The sequence below is a fragment of the Eublepharis macularius genome, chromosome 12, assembly GCF_028583425.1.
Source record: "Eublepharis macularius isolate TG4126 chromosome 12, MPM_Emac_v1.0, whole genome shotgun sequence".
NCBI classification, from domain to species: Eukaryota; Metazoa; Chordata; class Lepidosauria; order Squamata; family Eublepharidae; genus Eublepharis; species Eublepharis macularius.
The window spans coordinates 77,591,780-77,612,039 of record NC_072801.1 but is presented as its reverse complement, the minus strand read 5'-3'; the positions used below and the strand labels follow the sequence as shown (position 1 = coordinate 77,612,039).

The following is a 20,260-nucleotide window of genomic DNA, read 5'->3' as shown; positions in this document are numbered from 1 at the left end:
AATGCCATCCTAAACACAGTCTATTTGGATCCCATGGGCTTAGAAGGGTGTAACTCTTGAGGATGGCACAGTTTGGGGCCACAAGTTATTGGGCTATCTTTTCTTGGTGGGTGGTTTTGTTTCCTTTAAAGAACTTGCCTCCGCTACTTGACAGCCTCCATGTAGTAGCTGGAGATCTCCCAGAATTACAACTGATCTCCAAGCAACAGAGATCAGTTTCCCTGGAGAAAACAGCTGCTATGAAGGGTGAACTCTATGGCATTATACCCCACTGAGTCCCCTCCCCAAACCCCACCCTCTCCAGGCTCCACACCCAAAAATCTCCAGGAATTCCCCAACCTATGCAGTCCAATGGGCCTCTAGAGCAGAGAGCAGGCTAAAGAATCAAAATGCTTAAACTCGGGTGGCCATAAAGCCCCCCGCTACCGCCGCCTTGATTCACTCACTCCACACTTCCAGTAACGGGGGCCGTCCTCACTCCCTGAGCCAAAGGAATCTGCTTTGACTTGTCAATTCCTGGGAGGGTGCTGCCACCGTTGGACATGACATCTTGGCTCCAGTCGCACATTCCTGGTGTGCAGAGGCCTGAGTCGCCCTACCAGTGGCGCCCAGATATCCCTGCAGATTACTTTCCTTATTTATCTCTTGCTTCACCATCCTGCCATGGGAACGCTAAGCCAGGCACGCATAGCAGCAGCAGCCGGGCTTGGTGTTTGCCTCATCCCCTCCGTGAAGGTGTTTCCTAAGAAGCTGTTGCGGCATCGTGTCCTGGTGCATCACACAGATGCACTCCTCTGACGTCAGCCGAGGCCTTCCCCTCCCTCCCCAAATGTTTCAGACTCTGCCCAGTTTCTCCAAGCTGGTTCACCGCTAGTGTTTGTTTTCTTGCAAAACGGATAACCTTCTGAAAAGAAAAAAAAATGTTTGTCGTACTGGCACGAGACCGTTGTAGCATAAACATGTTTTTAATAAGAATTAAAAATATAAAATATGACAAAGGAAAAAAAATGAACAGGCATGGGGAATGAATCAGAGAAAGAACACAGAAGCTAACCTCCAAAAAATTACTGAAGCAAGAAGAACAAAATTCAAGTCCAGTAGCAAAGACGAACAAGCAGTCCAGCATATAAGCTTTCAAGGCAAACTCCCTTCGTCCGATATCCCTGATAACTTTGCTAGCTCATACCTTGGAAATCTCGTTGGTCTTTCTTTCTTTCTTTCTTTCTTTCTTTCTTTCTTTCTTTCTTTCTTTCTTTCTTTCTTTCTTTCTTTCTTTCTTTCTTTCTTTCTAAATTGATTGATTGATTGATTGATTGATTGATTGATTGATTGATTGATTGATTGATTGATTGATTGATTGATTGATTGATTGTCCCCCTGTCTCGCTGAGACTCAAGGCAGATTACATAGAGTGAGATTAGCAGAGTCAATATCAAGGACATTTCAATAAATAATCCGATCCGATCCAAGCCACACAGTCGCGTCCGACCCTCGGCGACTCCGCAGATCGTCCCCCTCCAGGCCTTTCTGTCCTATAGCGTGTCGAAAGAGATCCGCAGAGTTTCGCAGTGAAGTTTTTACAGGGTAGTTCACCGTTGCTTTCCCCAACCCAACACACTTAGCCGTACGACAGCCACGAATGGTAAGTCATACGTCGCCACCCCCTTGGCACGTTGAGCCGGTGTGGGATAAGGGGGTCAATAAATAATGCCATAGGATAAATAAATGCAAGGTTACAAAGACATAGCATTAGCAAAAATTAGCAAAGTTGAAGAAAGGCGGAAACTGAGCATAAGCAATTCTAGCACTGACTTCAGACAACAGCCGTTTTCACACATCTTACCGGCTGCAGAACATCGCGCAAAGCTCCTGGAACTACAACATCTTCCTGGCGCAATTTCATGCGAGAACTGGAGTTATGATGGGAAATTGTGCCAGGAAGACACTGTCGTTCCTGGAGCTTTGTGCGATGTTCCGCGGCCGGTAAGACGTGTGAAAACGGCCAGCATAGAACTACCCAGTAGGTTCATACTTAAAGCAACAGATGTTCCTGGACTGGGATCTTGCTCTTTTACTGCAGACCATCACGGCTACACACCTGAAACTGAAACAAGATGGGTAGCCATGTTAGTCTGTCTATAGCAGCGGAAAAGAGCAAGAGTCCAGTAGCACCTATAAGACTAACAAAATTGGTGGTAGGGTAGGAGCTTTCATGAGTCACACAGCTCACTTCTTCGGATACTCGCGAAAGCTGACACCTTGAAAATCTTGCTGGTCTCTAAGGTGCCACTGGACTCAAATCCGGCCATTCCACTGCAGACCAACTGGGCTAACTACCTGAAACTCTGTGCAGTCACTAAGGCTCCGCATCACGTGCCCAAAGAAAACAGTCGGTTGCCACGTGCAGCCCTGCCAATTAAAACTGCCTTCTTCCCAACCTCCACAAGAGGAATCAGTTTAGCAATCTGAAACAGATTGCCCTACTTCCTGTGTCTCTTCAAGCATCCTTCTCCCTCTCTCTGTGTTCTCTTGCATGGACACAAGAAGGGCCTGTAAATAGCCTTTTGCCTGGCTGTTTGGCACAGATCGGCCTTTCAGTTACCGGGACATCTCCTGGCGGGTCAGCATCCCTCTGCCATCAGGCCCTCCAAACTTGGAAGCTGCTTATCCCTCAGCAGATGCTGCCTCCTGTTCACTAAGGGGGCAGCCCAGGCAGGTTCTCTCTAGGACAGAGATCCAGAAGCAGCCCATTCCCACAGCCACTTGCATCTTTGGAAGAAGTGGGTAGAAGTCTAGAAGGCAGCAGACTGCACTTGCCCCTGAAATGCCTTTTCATGAGGAGAATAGGAAAGAGTTCAGTAGTACCTTTAAGACTAGCCAACTTTATTGTAGCATAAGCTTTCAAGAACCACAGCTCTCTTTGTCAGATGCATTGACAGCTTTTGAGAACCACAGTGCTCTTCGTCAGATGCATCTGACAAAGAGAGCTGTGGTTCTCGAAAGCTGACGATGCATCTGACAAAGAGAGCTGTGGTTCTCGAAAGCTTATGCTACAATAAAGTTGGTTAGTCTTAAAGGTGCTACTGGACTCTTTCCTATTTTGCAACTACAGACTAACACGGCTAACTCCTCTGGATTTGTGAGGAGACAGTGCCATGGCAGTCCCTGGGTGTTTGGGCATAGTGGCCATTGCCTCATCTTTATGGTGTGTTCCATGCTAGTGCGTGGATCTCCTTTTTCACAATGAAGAGATGGGCACAAAGAGGCCACAGGAACGGCTATCCCTCCTTCCTGCAGTGTCCCCTTGCGAAGCTGGAACCAAAAGTCACATGACATGGGCTAGAAGAGGTGTGGGGTTCCAGTGCTATTTTAACTTAACAGCTTGGTCACTTCCAGCAAGTGAACTGCTTCCAGGAGTCCGACTGGAAAGGGTTACCAAAGGCAATTATTTTTTTTTCTTGCTGACCACAGGCAGCCTAGCAGTGATTTTTGTGGGCCAGTCAACTTTCACGCCAAGGCTTGTTGGTGGTAAACTTTCATTACAGACTAGCTCGCCATGTGGTGTGTTCTCCATTACACCCTAGAACCATTTCTCCTGTGTGTGTGATGTGCCGTCAAGTTGCCTCCAACCTACGGCGACCCTATGAAAGGCCTCCCAAATGTCCTCTCATTAACAGACTTGCTCAGATCCTGCAGATTGGAGGACGTGGCTTCTTTTATTGAGTCAAGCCATCTTGATTTTAGGTCTTCCTCTTTTCCTACCGCCTTCCACTTTTCCCAGCATTATTGACTTTTCCAGAGAGTCTTGTCTTCTTATTATGTGACCAAAGTACAAAGTGGACCAGTTTGCTGGCTGGATACCCAAGTTTATGGAGACCATTGAAGGTGCTTTAAAAGAGAAAATGTGCCTTTTGGCTTGTCTACTCTTCCCACTTTTTATAGTGATTTGAGAGTGGCTTCACTTGTTGTGGGGTATGAGTTATTCTTCTGCCCTGCTCACTGGCTTTGGAAAGTGGGAAGAGTAGACAAGCCAAAAGGAACATCTTGTAAACAATGGTCAGTCTTTTTTCTGTCTGGCCCTCTTTCTAGTGGGTTGATGTGGGGACAGGATGCAAATTTTTTTCCCCATCAATGATCAAGTGACAAACTATTTTCCGATCCTTTCAGAGGAGAAGCAGCCTTCTTTGTCTGTTACAGCAAAACCAACCCTAAAAGACTTACAAATTGGGAGCAGCAGGACCGTTCCTGATGTTTAAAGGAGTTACCTGTTTCGGCAAGGATTTGCACAGACCAAAACGGGAGGGAAAGCTTCGCAAAAAGCAGGGCGAAAAGGATGAGCAATGCAAGGGAGTTCGCTACAAGGTGTGCCAATGTATACATAATAATTCAGCCATCCTGCCTTTAGCCCCTGAACTGGAACCTCTCCTTGTCCCATCTATTGTTGGCAACTCTGTGGTCCTCGAAAGCCCACGCCAGGACTGAATAGGGACTATGAATGGTTATCTCATTATCACAGGTAACTGATTTCCTTTACAGAGGCGGGGTCAGGGGGAGTCCAGTGGCACCTGGCGTGGGCTTTTGGGGATCACAGTTCTCTTTGTCAGATGCATCTGGCGGGGAGGACTGTGGTTGTCGAAGGCTTGTGCTGCAGTGGAATTGTGGTGCTGCTGAACTCTTTTTGATTTTGCTACTACAGACTAACACGTCAAACTCCTTTGAACCTTTACACAAGCAAACTGATCCCCACACCAAAAGGAGCTGTCTGCATCTCCATATCAAAGGAGTTGTTTACATCCCCCCTCTCCTCCTCCTCCCCTCCCCTCCCCTCCCCTCTCCTCCTCTATATTTGACCAGTTTCCTTCTGCCCTCCATGCATCTGACGAAGAGAACGTGATTCTCGAAAGCTTATGCTACAATAAAATGGGTTAGTCTTAAAGGTGCTACTGGACTCTTTTTTATTTTGCTATTACAGACTAACACGGCTAACTCCTCTGGATCTAGAACCCTAATCCCAAACTCCCTGCTCTCTTGACCTGCTCAGGACCCAAATTCCCAACCCTTGGCCTCCTCTGTTTTCCCTGCCCCGAATTCCCTGATTGGTGGCTGTCCTCCATCCCGATCAGCTTCCCTTCCTCCTGCTACCCTACCAGTCCAGCCAGCTGATTAAGTCCTCCGTCAGTTCAGCGCAGCCTGGGTGGAGCTGCCTGGGGTGTATTTTGCAGAAGAGCCATGGAAGAGCGTGTGACTTTAATTTCCTTTCAGTCTTCCTTCTTCCTTTTCTTCTTCCTCCCGTTCTTAGGAATCAATTCTAATGTCTGTCGTGCTCTGGCCGTGTGGGACCTGTTGCAAGCGATGCGCTACTTTTCTAGGAATTCTCCGTTTTGCTTCCCCTTTCGGTTTGACTAAGAACGCCTGGAATGTGACAGAGGACAGTCAAAGTCTGGAATTTACAAGCGGCTCGTCCTTCTTTTATTTGCCCCACCCACCTGCAGGTTTGGAGCCCCCCTTTTTTCTCAAGACTACAGGTCATAGATCTCCCCAAAGGGATGAGCAGTTCACCCAAAATTGAGACAGCAACGGGGTGGGGGGCACACCTATGGTGCTTCACACAAGGGGGCTGCATCTCTGTACCTCCTGCCTATTGAGAGCCAAGCTACAAGTGACGCCTGACCCAGGTTGGACACGTGTCAGCTTCCCTCAAGTTTTGATGGGAAATGTAGGTGTCCTGGTTTTACAGCTTGGCTCTCCATTACAGCTGCAAGACCCGGATGCCTACATTTCCCATCAAAACTTGAGGGAAGCTGCCAAGTGTCCAACCTGTGTCAGGCATCACTTGTAGCTTGGCTCTGATTACCAGCACGGGCACAGGGCGCCTTTTCCTTGGGAGCAGATCAAGAGGGCAGGGGGCCCAGAGTGTTGCGTTGCAGTCCTTTCGTGTCCAGAACGTCCCAGGGTCATCTCCAGGGAACGAAGATGCTGGGAAAGGCCTTTCTTGGCAGCTGCCAATCAAAAGGGGGCCATGCTGAGCTAGACAGCTTGAAGGTCAGACTCCATCCTCTGAGTCCATATGGCAGCTTCCCAAGGACATGGATAACACCTTGCCAAGCAACCTTGGCCCATCACACATTCTCCTCCTAACCTACCTCACAGGGTTGTTGTGAGGACAAAACGGGGGCAAGGAGAATAACAAGTTGCTTTGGGTTGAGGAGAAAGCCAGTGTATAAAAGAGGTAAATGAAATAAATATATAAATACATGAAAAGCATTACCAGGAGGGTCAATGCTTTGGAACCTATTAGTGATACCGAAGAAAAAGGAATCTGAGCATGTGCAGACAGCCTTCCTTTTGCCAATGAATAATAACAATCATCCCCTAGATATATAAGTTCCAGATCAGGGGGCTAATTCCAGGCTGAGCCTCCAGCACATTTTTATTTTTAAAACGTAAGTTTGAGAGGGCTGGAGGGAGATCTGAAAGGAGAGTGAAGAGGGACTATTGCCTTGACTGCCTCTCAGAATCGAGGGATCCCAAGCAGGGAACAGGAGAGAGAAGGCCTGAGGCCTCCTCTCTCCTTCCTGCTCACGGCTTCTATGCCTTTTGGAACTGGCCAGCAGGTAGAAATTCAGCAGGTGCAGCTGTCCCTATCGACTTGCTGCCTGTTGCACAGATCTGGCACGAATGAGCAGATGACCTTACAGGTGGTCTTGGTCTAAGCCTGGCTCAGCATGGAAGAGGGCAAGGCAGAACAGCAGAAGGCGGTGGGTTCAATCCCCAGCAGTTAAAGGGTTTCAAGGTGTCAAGGTTTGGGGAAGTCGTCTCTCTGCCTGAGGCCCCGGGAAGCAGCTGCCAACCGGAGTGAATGATGCTGAACCTGATGGATAGAAGATCTCCTTCACGTGACTCTTCAATATGGGGATTGGCTCCTGAACGCAGCCCTCGAGGCCGCACCTCTCTCCATCCCTTTCCTCCTGTGGTGCTCCCTCCCTATAACCTGTTCTGACATGCACCTTTGCATAAAGAGCGTTCCCTGAATACAGCTCAGCCCTGTTCACAGCCAGGACTTCTTCCGGGGTACTGATGCCAGCTCTTGAGGAATCTTGAGTGGCTCTGATGCCTGCTTTGAAGCAGAGCTCCAAGAAACGATTCCGGATGGGGACTGGAGGAAAGGATGCAAGCCGGGAACCAAGAAGGGAGAGGGGGTCACAGGACACCTGGGTTCCATCTTCTAGTTCCTGCCCCATAATTTAGTGGCATCTCCATCTCTGTGGGATTCCAGGACAAGAAGGCAATGTGGATGCCTTACTGACTCACCCCAGGAGTAAAAGTCCCTAGAAAGAACCAGGAGCAGCCTGGGAAAGAACCGGCAAGCTGGTTATTTTATTCAACAGGTATTAATGGGATTAAGCGAACAATCACGGCTCAAGGGGAGCAAACAGATCTGCCTGTGGTTTCATAAAGGTGTTGCAAATTGGTTACAGGGCAGGGAATGCACACGGTCACTTTGTATGTCTTCTAAGCTTTTCCCCATTGTTACACATCCATGCTGGGTGAAAGGGAGCTACATCTGTTGAATTTTTGCCTATCACAGGGAGCCTTGCCCAGGAGGAGGGCAGGAAAGGTGCAACCCTGTTCAAAGCGCAGTCCTCATTTCAAAAATGTGCCACATGTGCTACAAGCAGTAAGGAATTGCCACAGGCCTGTGGCCAGAGGGCTCATAGGCCTGGCTGGGGTAGAAAAGCAGCTGCATTCTCCTGCCTGTTGCCCACCTCAGTGGACAAGAAGCCACATGCCCCCTGCAAAGATCCAGGAGAAATGGCACAGCACCAGAGAGGTGTTGCCTCATGGAAGACTTGGCTGAAAGGGTGGCTGCCTTTCGAGTACCTGGAGCCTACGGAGGGGCGAGTCACTACTGAACCCTGAGCCAAACCCAGCCAAATCTGAGGGTGCCTCACTGATGTTTCTGATGCAGGAGTTCCTTCTGAGAAAGTGGGCCTCCCTCACATGGCACCGCAACCAAGTCATGTACATCTATCTTGCCACATGTACATGCAGGGTTTTTTTTCTGGGAAATGAGGTGGTGGAACTCAGTGGGTTGCCAGCACAGGGGGCAACTCTTGGTGGGAGGTGGTGCCCCTGGTACCACATGCGTGTGCACAAAGTGCACGCATGCTCCCAGGACTGCACAATGATGTCACTTTGGGTCAGCTGGAACAAGGGAGGAGTTTTTAAATGTTTAAATCGTGCTCGTTGAACATGGTCACATGGCCGGTGGCCCCACCCCCTGATCTCCAGACGGAGGGGAGTTTAGATTGCCCTCTGCGCTGCTCCAGCGGTGCAGAGGGCAATCTAAACGCCCCTCTGTCTGGAGATCGGGGCGGGGCCACCGGCCTGCCGAGGGCAATTTAAACTTTTAAAAACTGCCCCCTTGTTCTAGCTGACCCAAAGTAATGTCATTGTGCGGTCCTGAGTTCCACCACTGAGTTCCACCACCTCTTTCCCCAGAAAAAAAAGCCCTGGATATCAGTAAGTCATGATTTTCATAGACTGCATTTTGATGTTGATATTAATATATGTGATTGCCAGATTTCCTTCCATTAGTCATTGCTGAGCTCAATACGGCAATCCTTGTGCCACGATTTTTGATAATGGAAGCATTTTAGACTTTATACAGTGTAAAAGAATGCTGTAAATTGTTGATATGGTACCTTTGCTGTGCCCTGTTTCTTGCTTTATTAGGTCTTCAGAGGCAGTGTTGGGTTTTTCTATAGCTTCCCTCATTTTGGGATCTCTCTCTTCAAGCCAATGGTCTGTCTCCAGCTATAGGTACATGTAGCTACATTTATGGATTGGATGTGTTAGACTCAGGGCTTTTTTTCTAGGGAAAGAGGTGGTGGATCCCTTGGAGAAAAAGGTCACATGGCTGGTGGCCCCGCCCCCTGATCTCCAGACAGAGGGGAGTTGAGATTGCCCTCTGCGCCGCTTGGCGGCGCAGAGGGCAATCTAAACTCCCCTCTGTCTGGAGATCAGGGGGCAGAGCCACCAGCCATGTGACCTTTTTCAAGATGTTCCGGAACTCCATTTCATCGTGTTCCAGCTGAAAAAAAGCCCTATGTAGATGTGCATAGGGCCTGATGCTAACAGTGGCAAAATAGCAATGTCCTTGTGCATACCACAGCCCGATGGTTGTTGAGCATTGAATGCATGCTCCTCAGGGCATGGTGTTGTCTTCTTTGTTTTGAGCTATAAAGGACACTCATGTACAGTCCCGTGTACTTGGGAACAATAAATAAATTAAAATGGCACTGTGGCTAAAGAAGGGTGTACAACATGTGCCTCAAGGGCCAGATGCGGCCCAGCTGAGATTTTCAGCACACACAAAAAAACGTGGAGCTGTTGAAGTTCATTTCCATTAAAATTACATCATGGATTGGGGGCATCGTGGGCTGAGATGACAGCAGCTGGAAAAGATCAATGAAGTCACAGATTTTGAAGATTTTGGTGGGAACAAAGTCACAATTTCAGGAGCGATTCGCAGAGTTCGACGAGCAGTCATGCTCTACGCTTCTTTTCCCGGCCTTGCAAAGCTTGGGATATATCTGAATTATCAAGCACTTGTTGCCCTATCAATGTAGCTGAGGGCCAAGCTACACATGACGAATGACACTTGAACAGCAAGTGTATTTCTCCCTGTTCACTTGCCCTCCACTCAATCCGCTTGCCGTTCAAGTGTCATTCGTCATGTGTAGCTTGGCCCTCAGTTTCAAGAGGGACTGATCGATGCCCATACGGAAGGCATGGGACCTCTGGAATTTGGGAAATGATTATAGGAAGCTGAGAACCACCCTGAATTTATTTATTTATTTATTTATTTATTTATTTATTTATTTATTTATTTATAGTCAGCCTTTCTCACGGAGACTCAAGGCGGATTACACAGTATGAGCTTAGTACAATCAGTATCAAGTACATTTCCATACAGTGTCAAGGAAATTTCCATAAAACAATGCCACAGGGTAAATAGGTACAAGTTTTAAAAGACATAGCGTTAGCAAGAATCCAATACAAAGTAGAAGAAAATACTGGAACAGAACATAATCACTTCTAGGACTGACATTAGACAACATAAAGCACAGGTAGTACATAGGAGTACATATTAAAAGCAACAGATAATATGTAAGGCAACATAGTGGTGAAGTCTATGGTCCCTAACTCGTTAGCGGATCATCTGAGACCCCCTCCCTACAATACAGCCCTCCCATTCAAGTAAAAAGCCTTTTTGAATAATTCAGTTTTGCATCGTTTGCGGAAAGCCGGGAGAGTGGGGGCTGTCCTGACCTCCTTCGGCTGGCCGTTCCACAGGATCGGGGCCACCACAGAGAAAGCCCTTGTACGGGCTGCTGTTGATTTCACCCATGTGCAGGCTGGCACCTGCAGGAGACCCTGTTCAGATGAGCAAAGCTTCCGTGGAGGAACATAGGGAGGGAGGCGGTCCCATAGGTATGCTGGGCCAAGGCCATGAAGAGCTTTGTACGTAATAACCAATACCTTGAACTGAGCACAGTAACTGATAGGTAGCCAATGGAGTGACTGTAATTTCTGGCTCTGTGGCCAAATTCCGGGCAACGTTGGGTCCGGCCGTTCTGCGAAAGTACATTGTTTTTCATGAAACTGCTGGAATGAGAGCCACGAACCAGTGGTGGTATAAACCTGGAATCAGATGTGTCCGGACTGAATGCACTCCACAGTTCCGGAGAACAGTTTGATCTGTCCATCACCAGTATTCTCATTGACTTGATCACAATGGGCCAGTAACTAGCAGTAGGCCTTTAACCGTGTCCTCTTGTGTGAATAAAGTTGATTTTGTGGTTTTTTGTTTACTGCTTAAAAATCTGTATTTTTGTTTAATAGTTGGCAGGCTCTGTGTGTTATGTGCCATCAAGCTGCTTCCGCTTTATGACGACCCCATGAACTAATGAACTCCCAAACCATCCTGTCCTTGACAAATTTGCAGATTGAAGGCTGAGGCTTCCTTTATTTAGTCAAGCCATCTCATTTTGGGTCTTCCTCTTTTGCTACTGCTCCACCATTTCCTGGTAATATTGTCTTTCCAGAGACTCTTGTCTACCCTGATGCAACCAATGTACAATAACCTCAGTTTCATCATTTTAGATTTGAACTAGAACCCACTTATTTTTCTTTTTGGCGGTCAACGGTATCTGCAAAACCCTCCGCCAACACCACATTTTCAATTAATCAACTTTCTTCCTGTCCGCTTGCTTCACCGCCCAACTTTCACATCCATAAATAGTAATGGGGAATACCGTAGTATGAATTATCTTGGTCTTCGTCCCCAGCGACACAGCCTTATCCTGAAAGATGGTTTCTAGTTCCTTCATGGCTGCCTTTCCAACTCTCAGTCTCCTCCACTGCTATCAATAACAAAATTCACACAGCCAGCAGACATGTCGATTTTTGATCATGTGGCCCTCTATTACAAAGTTTGGGATTTGAGTGTCAGACTAGGGCTAAGGGGTCTTGGGTTCGAATCACCACTCAGTCATGAAGGTAGTTTCCTGCAGGTAGCTGTGTTGGTCTATAGCAGAAGAGTAAGATTTGAATCCAGTATCAACTTCAAGACCAATTAGATTTCCAGGGCATGAGCTTTCGAGAGTCAGAGCTGCTTTTATCCAGATTTCTGACGAAGGGAGCTTTGACTCTCAAAAGCTCATACTCTGGATTTCTAGATAGATCAAGATGGGTAGCCATGTTAGCCTGTCTGGAGCAGTAGAAAAGAGCAAGAGTCCAGTAGCACCTAGAAGCCTAACATAGACCCAGAGGAGTTAGCCGTGTTAGTCTGTAGTAGCAAAATAGTAAAGAGTCCAGTAGTACCTTTAAGACTAACCAACTTTATTGTATCATCGGCTTTTGAGAACCACAGCTTTTTTCATCTGACGATGCATCTGAGAAAGAGAGCTGTGGCTCTCGAAAGCTTATGCTACAATAAAGTTGGTAAGTCTTAATGGTGCTACTGGACTCTTTACTGTATAGGACTAACAAAATTTGTCGTAGAATTTTTGTGAGTCCCTCAAAAGTTCATGTATCTGAAGAAGGGAGCTGCGACTCACGAAAGTTCATACCCTACCGCAAATGTTAGTCTTAGAGGAGCTACTGGACTCTGGATTTCTAGTTGGTCTCTAAGGTACAACTGGACCCAAATCTTGCTCATGCACTCATGGGTGACCTTTGGCCAGAACTCAGTCTGTCCCACTTCGCAGGGTTGTTGTGAGGATGAACCAAGCAGAGCCCTGTGGTGCCTGGAGGAAAGATGGACTCCGAAGAGAGGGGTGTGCATTAGACGGGGTCTGGTGTGGAGCCTGGCTGGAGTCTCCCGCCCCCTTCCTATGTCAGCGGGGCCGCGGCCGGGCTGCCCCCTTGACTCAGGCGCTGCCACCCCACCCGCCCCATGCCAGGCGAGTGCGTCAGCCTCGCGCCCCGTCCGGGGAAGTGGTGCAAGAGGCGCTTCCCTTGGCCAGCCTGCCCTCCCCGGATGCCTCTCATATTTGGGCCGGCTCCACCCCGCACTTTAGAGAGGCGCCTCCGACGGCTCCAGAGCGCAGTCGGAGAAGGGAAGAAGGCGAAGCCGGGAGTGCTGCTGCTGCCGCCGCCGCCGCCGCCTGCCAGGTGGGTGCCAAGGGGGCGCGGGCACGGCGAGGGGCGGAAAGTTTGCAAGGCAGGCAGGGTCCCTCCCGGGGCACCGACGGCAGAGGGCAGGCGGGGCTGGATCCCCCGAGGGATCCGGCAGAGGACTCGAGCCAGGGAGATATGGGGAGGTGCCTGGAAATGGGGCGAGGAGAAGAAGGGTTAAGGGACCCAGGCTGGGGCAATTGGGGGGCAAGGGGGCTCGCCCGAGGGGGCGGACAGGCAAAGAGCTGCGGCCAGCCTGGAGGACGCAGGGAAGGGCTTGGAGAGGGAGGCGAAAAAGGGGCCCGGGGGCCCGGGGATTGAGGGACCCGGGGGCCGCTGGCACAGGACGCGGGGGTGGGCACCGAGGAGGGCATGAGAGGCAGGTTCTTCCGACGGTTTCAAGTTGGTGCCGGTAGAAGAGCAGGGTTAGAGTTCGGTGGCACCTTGGAGACCAACAAAAGTTTCAGTGGATGGATGGATGGATGGATGGATGGATCTTCTACCCTGAAAATATTTTTTTATTAAAAACAATTTATTAAAAAGAGTTTTCCATATAAACAAAAAGAAAACATGGGGGGGGGGAGAAAAGGAGAAAGAAAAAGGATATTTACCAAAGAAGAAATTAAAAGCAATTAGGAGGACCAATTGCCAATTTTCTCTGTGAAAAGATCCACGATAGCCCCTCCCTACAAATCTGCCCTTGTCGCCAATGTTATATTTTAACTCCAAATTAGTCCTGGATGATAATCTGTGCCCTGGAAATCTGGTTGGTCTCGAAGGTGCCACCGCACCCAAATCTTCCTGTTCTCCCAACTGGTGGGTCTCCGGGGCAGAGACCAGCCTCCGGTTGGACGGCGGGACTCGGACAATGAAATCCTAAGCAGAATCCTTCAGTCTGAGCCCATTGAAATCATTGAGCTTCGACGGGAGAAACTCTGTTTAGGATTTCACTGGGAAAGCCGGATCTTTTGGAGGGGGGGGAGTGCGTTTGGCAGCGAGGGCAGTGGGCAGGGGCCGGGAGAAGGGTGCGCGCATGGCTGGGTGGCGAAGGGATCACCCGGGTGGAGCTTGAAGGGCTGCGCGAGCTGCGAGCGCACGTCTGAACCGACACGCGTGGGCTCTGCGGAGAGCGCCGGTGCGCTGCGATGCCCGGCAGCGAGGGCAGCGATGCCCAAGGAAGTCGGACAGGTTGCTGGAAGTGGGCCATGCGGCAGGAAGGACAGGGCCGGGCGAGCGTGCCAAGGGCACAGGGCGTGCGTGGGAACTCTGCCTCTCGTGGCCAAGGGACAGGAATGGGGTGCCCGGGGAGGAGCCTGCACATCGGGGGGGGGGGGGCAATTTTGTGTTCATGGGGGAAAGAGAGCTGCCTGCTTGAGGGAGGGGGGACAGAAAGAGTCCCCCACCCCAGCTGTAATATATTTCTTAAAGAATTCTTCCTCCCCCTTTGCCTGTGATTTAAGGCAAGTTACAACATAAGTGAGTACTAGATCAAATCAAGCCTGAATTCTCCCTAGAAGCTAAAATGACAAAACTGAAGCTATCGTACTTTGGTCACACCTTGAGAAGACAAGATTCTCTGGAAATGCTAGGAAAAGTGGAAGGCAGTAGGAAAAAAGGAAGACCTAAAGACCTAAAAGAGGAAAAAAGGAAGACCTAAAGACCTAAAAGAGGAAGACCTAAAATGAGATGGCACATAACACACAATATTTACAGTGCAATCCTACTGAGAGTTCTTCCAGTCTAAGCCCATTGGCTTCAATGGACTTAGACTGGTGTAACCCTTCTTGGGATTGCACTGTTCATTTTGCATCAACCCCTATCAGGCAGGTCAGGTAGAGACAGAAAGTCAGAGAGGCGAGGAGAAAGGCCTGCCCCAGACCTCCCAAAGTGCCACTCAACAGAGGAAAGATTTTAAAATTGCCTGGGAAAGAAGGAGTGGCTTGGGAAATGGTTAGCATTTGTTTACTGTAAATAGTTATGGGCCGATTGAAGCAAGTGTGAAAAGGGAAGTCTCTGGAGCCTTCGATGTGATCAGATCCCAAAGAGGGTCTGAAATGAAGGAGATCCAGCAACATTCGGGTGTGGCATGAAGGCCCCCAAACTTGATGCAAAGGCAGTAAACAGTTATAAGATAAAGATACTGAATTGGGGGGGGGAGGTGATATTTGCCTGGGAAAACTAAGGAAACCCACTGTCTTCTTGGAACGTATTGTGTGGGGTTTGGGGCAGCATCCAATTTTGAAATCTTTCTAGTGGCGGACTTCTGAAAAGAGTGGGCTTCAAGCCCCAGGGACTGGCCTGGAATGCCTGTATAACTTCTCTTTACATGGGTTCTATGGGGCTTAGAAAGCAACTTTCACAAAATTTTAAGAAACTTTTTTCTTTTTAAACTTTTTAACAATTAATAAAATACAACTTTAACAAAAAAAATTAACTTTTAAGTACAACCATACAAAAAAAAACCCCAAATCAACAATGTCCTTGAGAAGGCATCCAAGACGTGATGAGGTGTCCTCTCTCATCCATTTGAAGCAGCTGTACCCCAGGTTTCAGGCTTCTGGTTGGGAATTATAGCCCTGCAAAAATAATACAACCCCAGTAACACCAGCTACACACAATACACAAACACCACTTAAATCATATTTTACATACAATATTTGATTACCTTATTCAAGGTGATAAGAGCTTATAATGTATTAAGCTCCCCTGCAAACAGCCTCTCCTCAGCAGCCAGCCTCTAGCTTCTGACTCCACCCCACTGGGCTAAACCAATGAACCTCACAGGGGTTACACCTGCTCCATCCCCCATGAAGCTACCTTCCCCTGAATCAAGTTCCTGGTCTACAAGAGTCAGTATTGTCTACTCAACGGGCAGCTGCTGCTCTCCCAGGTCTTAGTTGGAGGACTTTCATACTGGATCTTCTTTTAACTGCAGCGGCTGGGGACAGAACCTGGGGCCTTCTCTGTCCAAACCAGATGTTCGTGTTCTGGGCCGCTTCCTATATTCTAGGACTTAAGCCCTGAAATCTGAAGGTTTAGATGGGAAAATCTTGCTCCCTTGCTGTGTGGAGTTACTAAGGTTATGAGCTACCACCTTACGTGCATTTCCTGGACTCTGTTCCAGTTTCTGCTGTTGGATCTCAGAGGGAGGGGAGACAGTTGTTGTCTTGCTTGGGGGTGTGTGTGTGTGTGTGTCCCACACGGTTTCTGTGCTTTTAACAACTTCTTAATAGACAGAAGCTCAGAAGGTGCGGCTTTTCTCAGCATAGGAAAAAGAAAGCTTCCCTCTGTTGAACGGTTGCGCTCTTTTTGTGCAAGAAAAGGAAAGGTGGTTTTTCTAGAAGCAGGACTTTTGTGTTCCAGCTAGAGAACCAGGATTCCTGAGTGTCTGGTTTCGGCTCCAGGGCTTGCATCGCTCTTGCCTCATTGCCATTCATGGCTCAACCAGAAACTCGATTTCACCTGCACCAGCAAGACGAACCGGCAAGACCCACAGGTCTTCTCCTGCTGCGGAGGCTCACACACTTTGGCATTAGTTCACTGGGGCCAGTCCCCATTAGGTACCTGGCAGGGACAAAGGTGTGACACAGTGAGGAAGATGACTAACTTTTTCCTAACCGAGGGATGCTTCCAAAGATGTGCTCCATACCACCACTACCACACACGCTCACACTCATTTCTTCATTTCCACGCCTCAGTTGATTCCTGAAGACTTCCAGCTTTTCCTCAGCCTAGGTTTAAGATGAGCAAAAATCCACTTTCAGGTCTTGACCCTAGAACTGATCCAGAATGTTAAAGGGCCTCTGACCATGTGCAGAGTGCATTTGCTTCAGCACTGAATAAACACAACCTCTAGGAGCCCACCCCTCAACACTTCAGAGATGAGCAGGAAGGATGCTGTGGCCAGAGGAGGTGATGCCGAAACCCTTCTCTTTCCCCAAATAGAAGAATCGAGCCCTTCAGATCTTGACACTTCCCATGAAAGGGTTTCAGGACTGGGATGAGCCTAAGTTGAAGGCAGCCCCTTTAAGATGATGCTGAACTTTGGGACAGTAGTGAATCTCAGTGGTTAGAGCACGTGCTTTGCCTGTGGAAGATCACAGGATGACTGGTTGCCTTCTTCGTTTAAAGGGTTTCAGGTGGTGGGAAAGACTCTCCTCTGTCGGACAGCTGCTGCCAGTTCGAGGAGAGAATACTGAGCTACATGGACCAACGGTCTGACTGGGTAGAGGGCAGTTTTGTGTGTGCGTCAACATAAAAAGCACACATGCAATGTCTGGACTGGGCATCAGAGGGATGCTTTTTAGATGTTTGCTCTGATATCCTGCAGAACATGAGCCCAGGAGTAACTTACCACAGTAGAACATACAAAACAAAACAACAATTACAACTGGTCATAGACCCAGAGGAGTTAGCCGTGTAAGTCTGCAGTAGTAGTAAAGTAGTAGTAAAGTAGTAGTAAAGTAGTAAATAGTAAAGAGTCCAGTAGCACCTTTAAGACTAACCAACTTTATTGTAGCATAAGCTTTTGAGAACCACAGCTGTCTTCGTCAGATGCATCTGATGAAGAGAGCTGTGGTTCTTGAAAGCTTATGCTACAATAAAGTTGCATCTGACAAAGAAAGCTGTGGTTCTCGAAAGCTTATGTGACAATAAAGTTGCATCTGATGAAGAGAGCTGTGGTTCTCGAAAGCTTACGCCACAATAAAGTTGCATCTGACAAAGAGAGCTGTGGTTCTCGAAAGCTTACGATACAGTAAAGTTGCATCTGACGAAGAGAGCTGTGGTTCTCGAAAGCTTATGCGACAATAAAGTTGCATCTCATGAAGAGAGCTGTGGTTCTCGAAAGCTTGTGCTACAATGAAGTTGGTTAATTACAACTGAAAAACACCAGACATGACCACGCAAAATTTAAGCAGCAATATAGGTCTCAAAGGCCTCCAGCGTTTAAAATAGCCCTTTTAAAAGCAGTGTGATACCAGCAGATACCATTGAGGTGGGCGGAGTGGGGGAGCTGTCCTAAAGAAACCACCTTCCAAACAAACAAAGGGACGGTTTTATGATATCTATTCCAGGCTTAACCTGAGCAAGGATTCCTTAAACACTTGGACTAAGATGAAAGGAGAGAGTGGTTTTGAATATGTGAAGAATTCTTTCTCTTTCCCCTACCTATTGAACAATTGATGTTGGCCACTTGAACATCTGGGTTCTTTAGGGAAGTTTTCTGAAACCCCAGACAGGCTCAAGCCCTATCAGAGAATCTAGCAGCGGACATGGCCCTTTCTGCACCATCCCCTGTCTTTGCAGTTCTCTTTGCTAGACAGCCGATCGCCTAGCGTGATCTTGCTTAGCTTTAGGAGCCAAGCGAAAAGTTCCTCCTGACCTCCCTTGTTTTTCTTGGATGAAAAGGCTTTTTTTATTCGTGTTTAATTGGTTGCTACTGACTTGTGAAGAAAATGTTTGACATCGCTTTGTTGGGATTTATTTTATGATTGCCTTCTAATTGTTTTTACCGCCAGTCCATTTGTGGGATGATGGATTTACTCTGTGTGTGTTTACTTGGAGGTTAATATGAGTCTAGGAGGTTATTACAGGTCTGGGAGCCTTGTTTGTGTTGAGACGCAGAGGACAAATGTTTTAAATGATGGGGAAACTGCACAGAATGTATTTCCCACCTCGGAACATGATGGTACAGCTTTGCCTATGTGGATTTGACCTTTGGAACTCCATGCAACCTTGCCTCACAGCCTCTGCCTAGACATCTGATAATAATTTCCATATCTTGTTGTCTTCCTTCCTTTCTTAAATAGATTTCTTTCCTAACCCTCTCCCAAGAGCTTAGCGTGGATTTGCCCATTCCAGCCGTCCCTACGTGGCCAGTTTGGTTAGGAATCCTGATGGTGTTTTGCCATCTTCTGGGCATGGAGCAAGGGTCACTGGGGGTGTGGGGAGGGGTAATTGTGAATTTCCTGCATTGTGCAGGGGGTTGGACTAGATGAACCTGGAGGTCCCAACCCTATGATTCTATGATCACCACCACCCCATTTGGCACACTAGGAAACCTCTCCAACACTCAAAAGGCACCAAAAATGATAGGAAGGAGAGTTGTGTGGCTCTTTGGAAGCCCATCAACTGATTTCGGCATAAACCTGTGTAGCTCAGAGTTTCATACGCCTCGCCTGTGAGAGATCATGCAACAATGAATTGTTTTTAATATTACTTTCATTTACATTTATATTAAAATATGCAGCATAAACGAACGTTTATATTAAAATATGCAGCCACAGCAAAGCACAACGGCAGAGCCTAACTGATCCAGAACTAATAAGAGATACGGGAAGATCGGCACCACGTCTTCATTGCCAGACAATGAGAAATAGCCACTAACTTTTTGCAAATGTTTCCTGCAGGGCTTTTTTTTTCTGAGAAAAGAGGTGGTGGAACTCAGTGGTGGAACTCAGGACCACAAAATGGCGTCATGTTGTTTCAGCTGGAACAAGGGCGGAGTTTTTTAAAGTTTAAATTGCCCTCGGCGAAAATGGTCACATGGCTGGTGGCCCCGTCCTTTGATTTCCAGACAGAGGGGAGTTTAGATTGCCCTCCACGCCGCTGGCATGGAGGGCAATCTAAACTCTCCTCTGTCTAGAGATTAAGGGGCGGGGCTGCTGGCCATGTGACCATTTTCAAGAGGTGCCGGAACTCCGTTCCACCGCGTTCCAGCTGAAAAAAAAGCCCTGGTTTCCTGTCTTTTAACCTCAAAGGTCTAAAATATGTTATACTAGGGTGAAGGGCACCAGCTTTATGAGTTTTTAAAATTCACTTTCAGCTTTGTATTCCTTGTAGCATGACTTGGTCTTTAATTTTCAGTGAAAATAAGCCGGTAGGATGCACGAGTTGGAAGGTCAACATGTAGAGGGACCTCAGCGTTGCACGCATAAGAATCACATTCCCTCTATGGCATCTAAAGAATCAGATCATGGGTGATGAAAAAGGCCTTATCATGAGACCCTCAAGACTCAGATAGACAAGACTGAACTAGTAAAGAGTCCAGTAGCACCTTTAAGCCTAACCAACTTTACAGTAGCATAAGCTTTTGAGAACCACAGCTCTCTTCATCAGATGCATCGTCAGCTTTCGAGAACCACAGCTCTCTTCATCAGATGCAATGGTCCTTACCTCCCCAAGCTCCACCCTTCTCAGGCTCCTCCCCCAAACTTTCCAGGAATTACTCAACCTGGAGTTGGCAGCCCTACCAGGGGTGCTCAAACAGGAGTATGTTACAAACAGTCTCCTTCCTTCATTGCTGCGTTGTCAAGGCTACCTTGCCCAAGGTCTCCCAGCAGGCTGAGCCAAAATTGGAAGCAGGGTCTCCCACCCCAAGACCCCTCGCTGAAAACCCCACTGAAGAGCCCCTCACTTGTGATTTCCCTTGATTGTCTGTTGCTTTAGATTTTAAGCCGTGGGGTGAAGTTTGGTATTGTGGCTAAAGATAATTTATTTATTGGATAGTTCAGGAGAGTCTGATTTTGTCAGTTCTCAGAAGCTAAGCAGGATCGGCCTTGGTTAGTAATTGGAT

At 48.0% G+C, this 20,260-nt stretch overlaps 1 protein-coding gene across 1 annotated transcript in view; it reads left to right on the top strand.

The window, feature by feature from the left end:
• Positions 1–12,598: 12,598 nt before the first annotated feature.
• TGM1 (transglutaminase 1) overlaps positions 12,599–20,260 on the top strand; it is a 45,904-nt gene continuing 38,242 nt past the window's right edge. The window contains exon 1 of the mRNA XM_054995001.1: positions 12,599–12,681. The gene's annotated coding sequence lies outside the window, so the exon portion shown is untranslated. The remainder of the gene's footprint in view (positions 12,682–20,260) is intronic.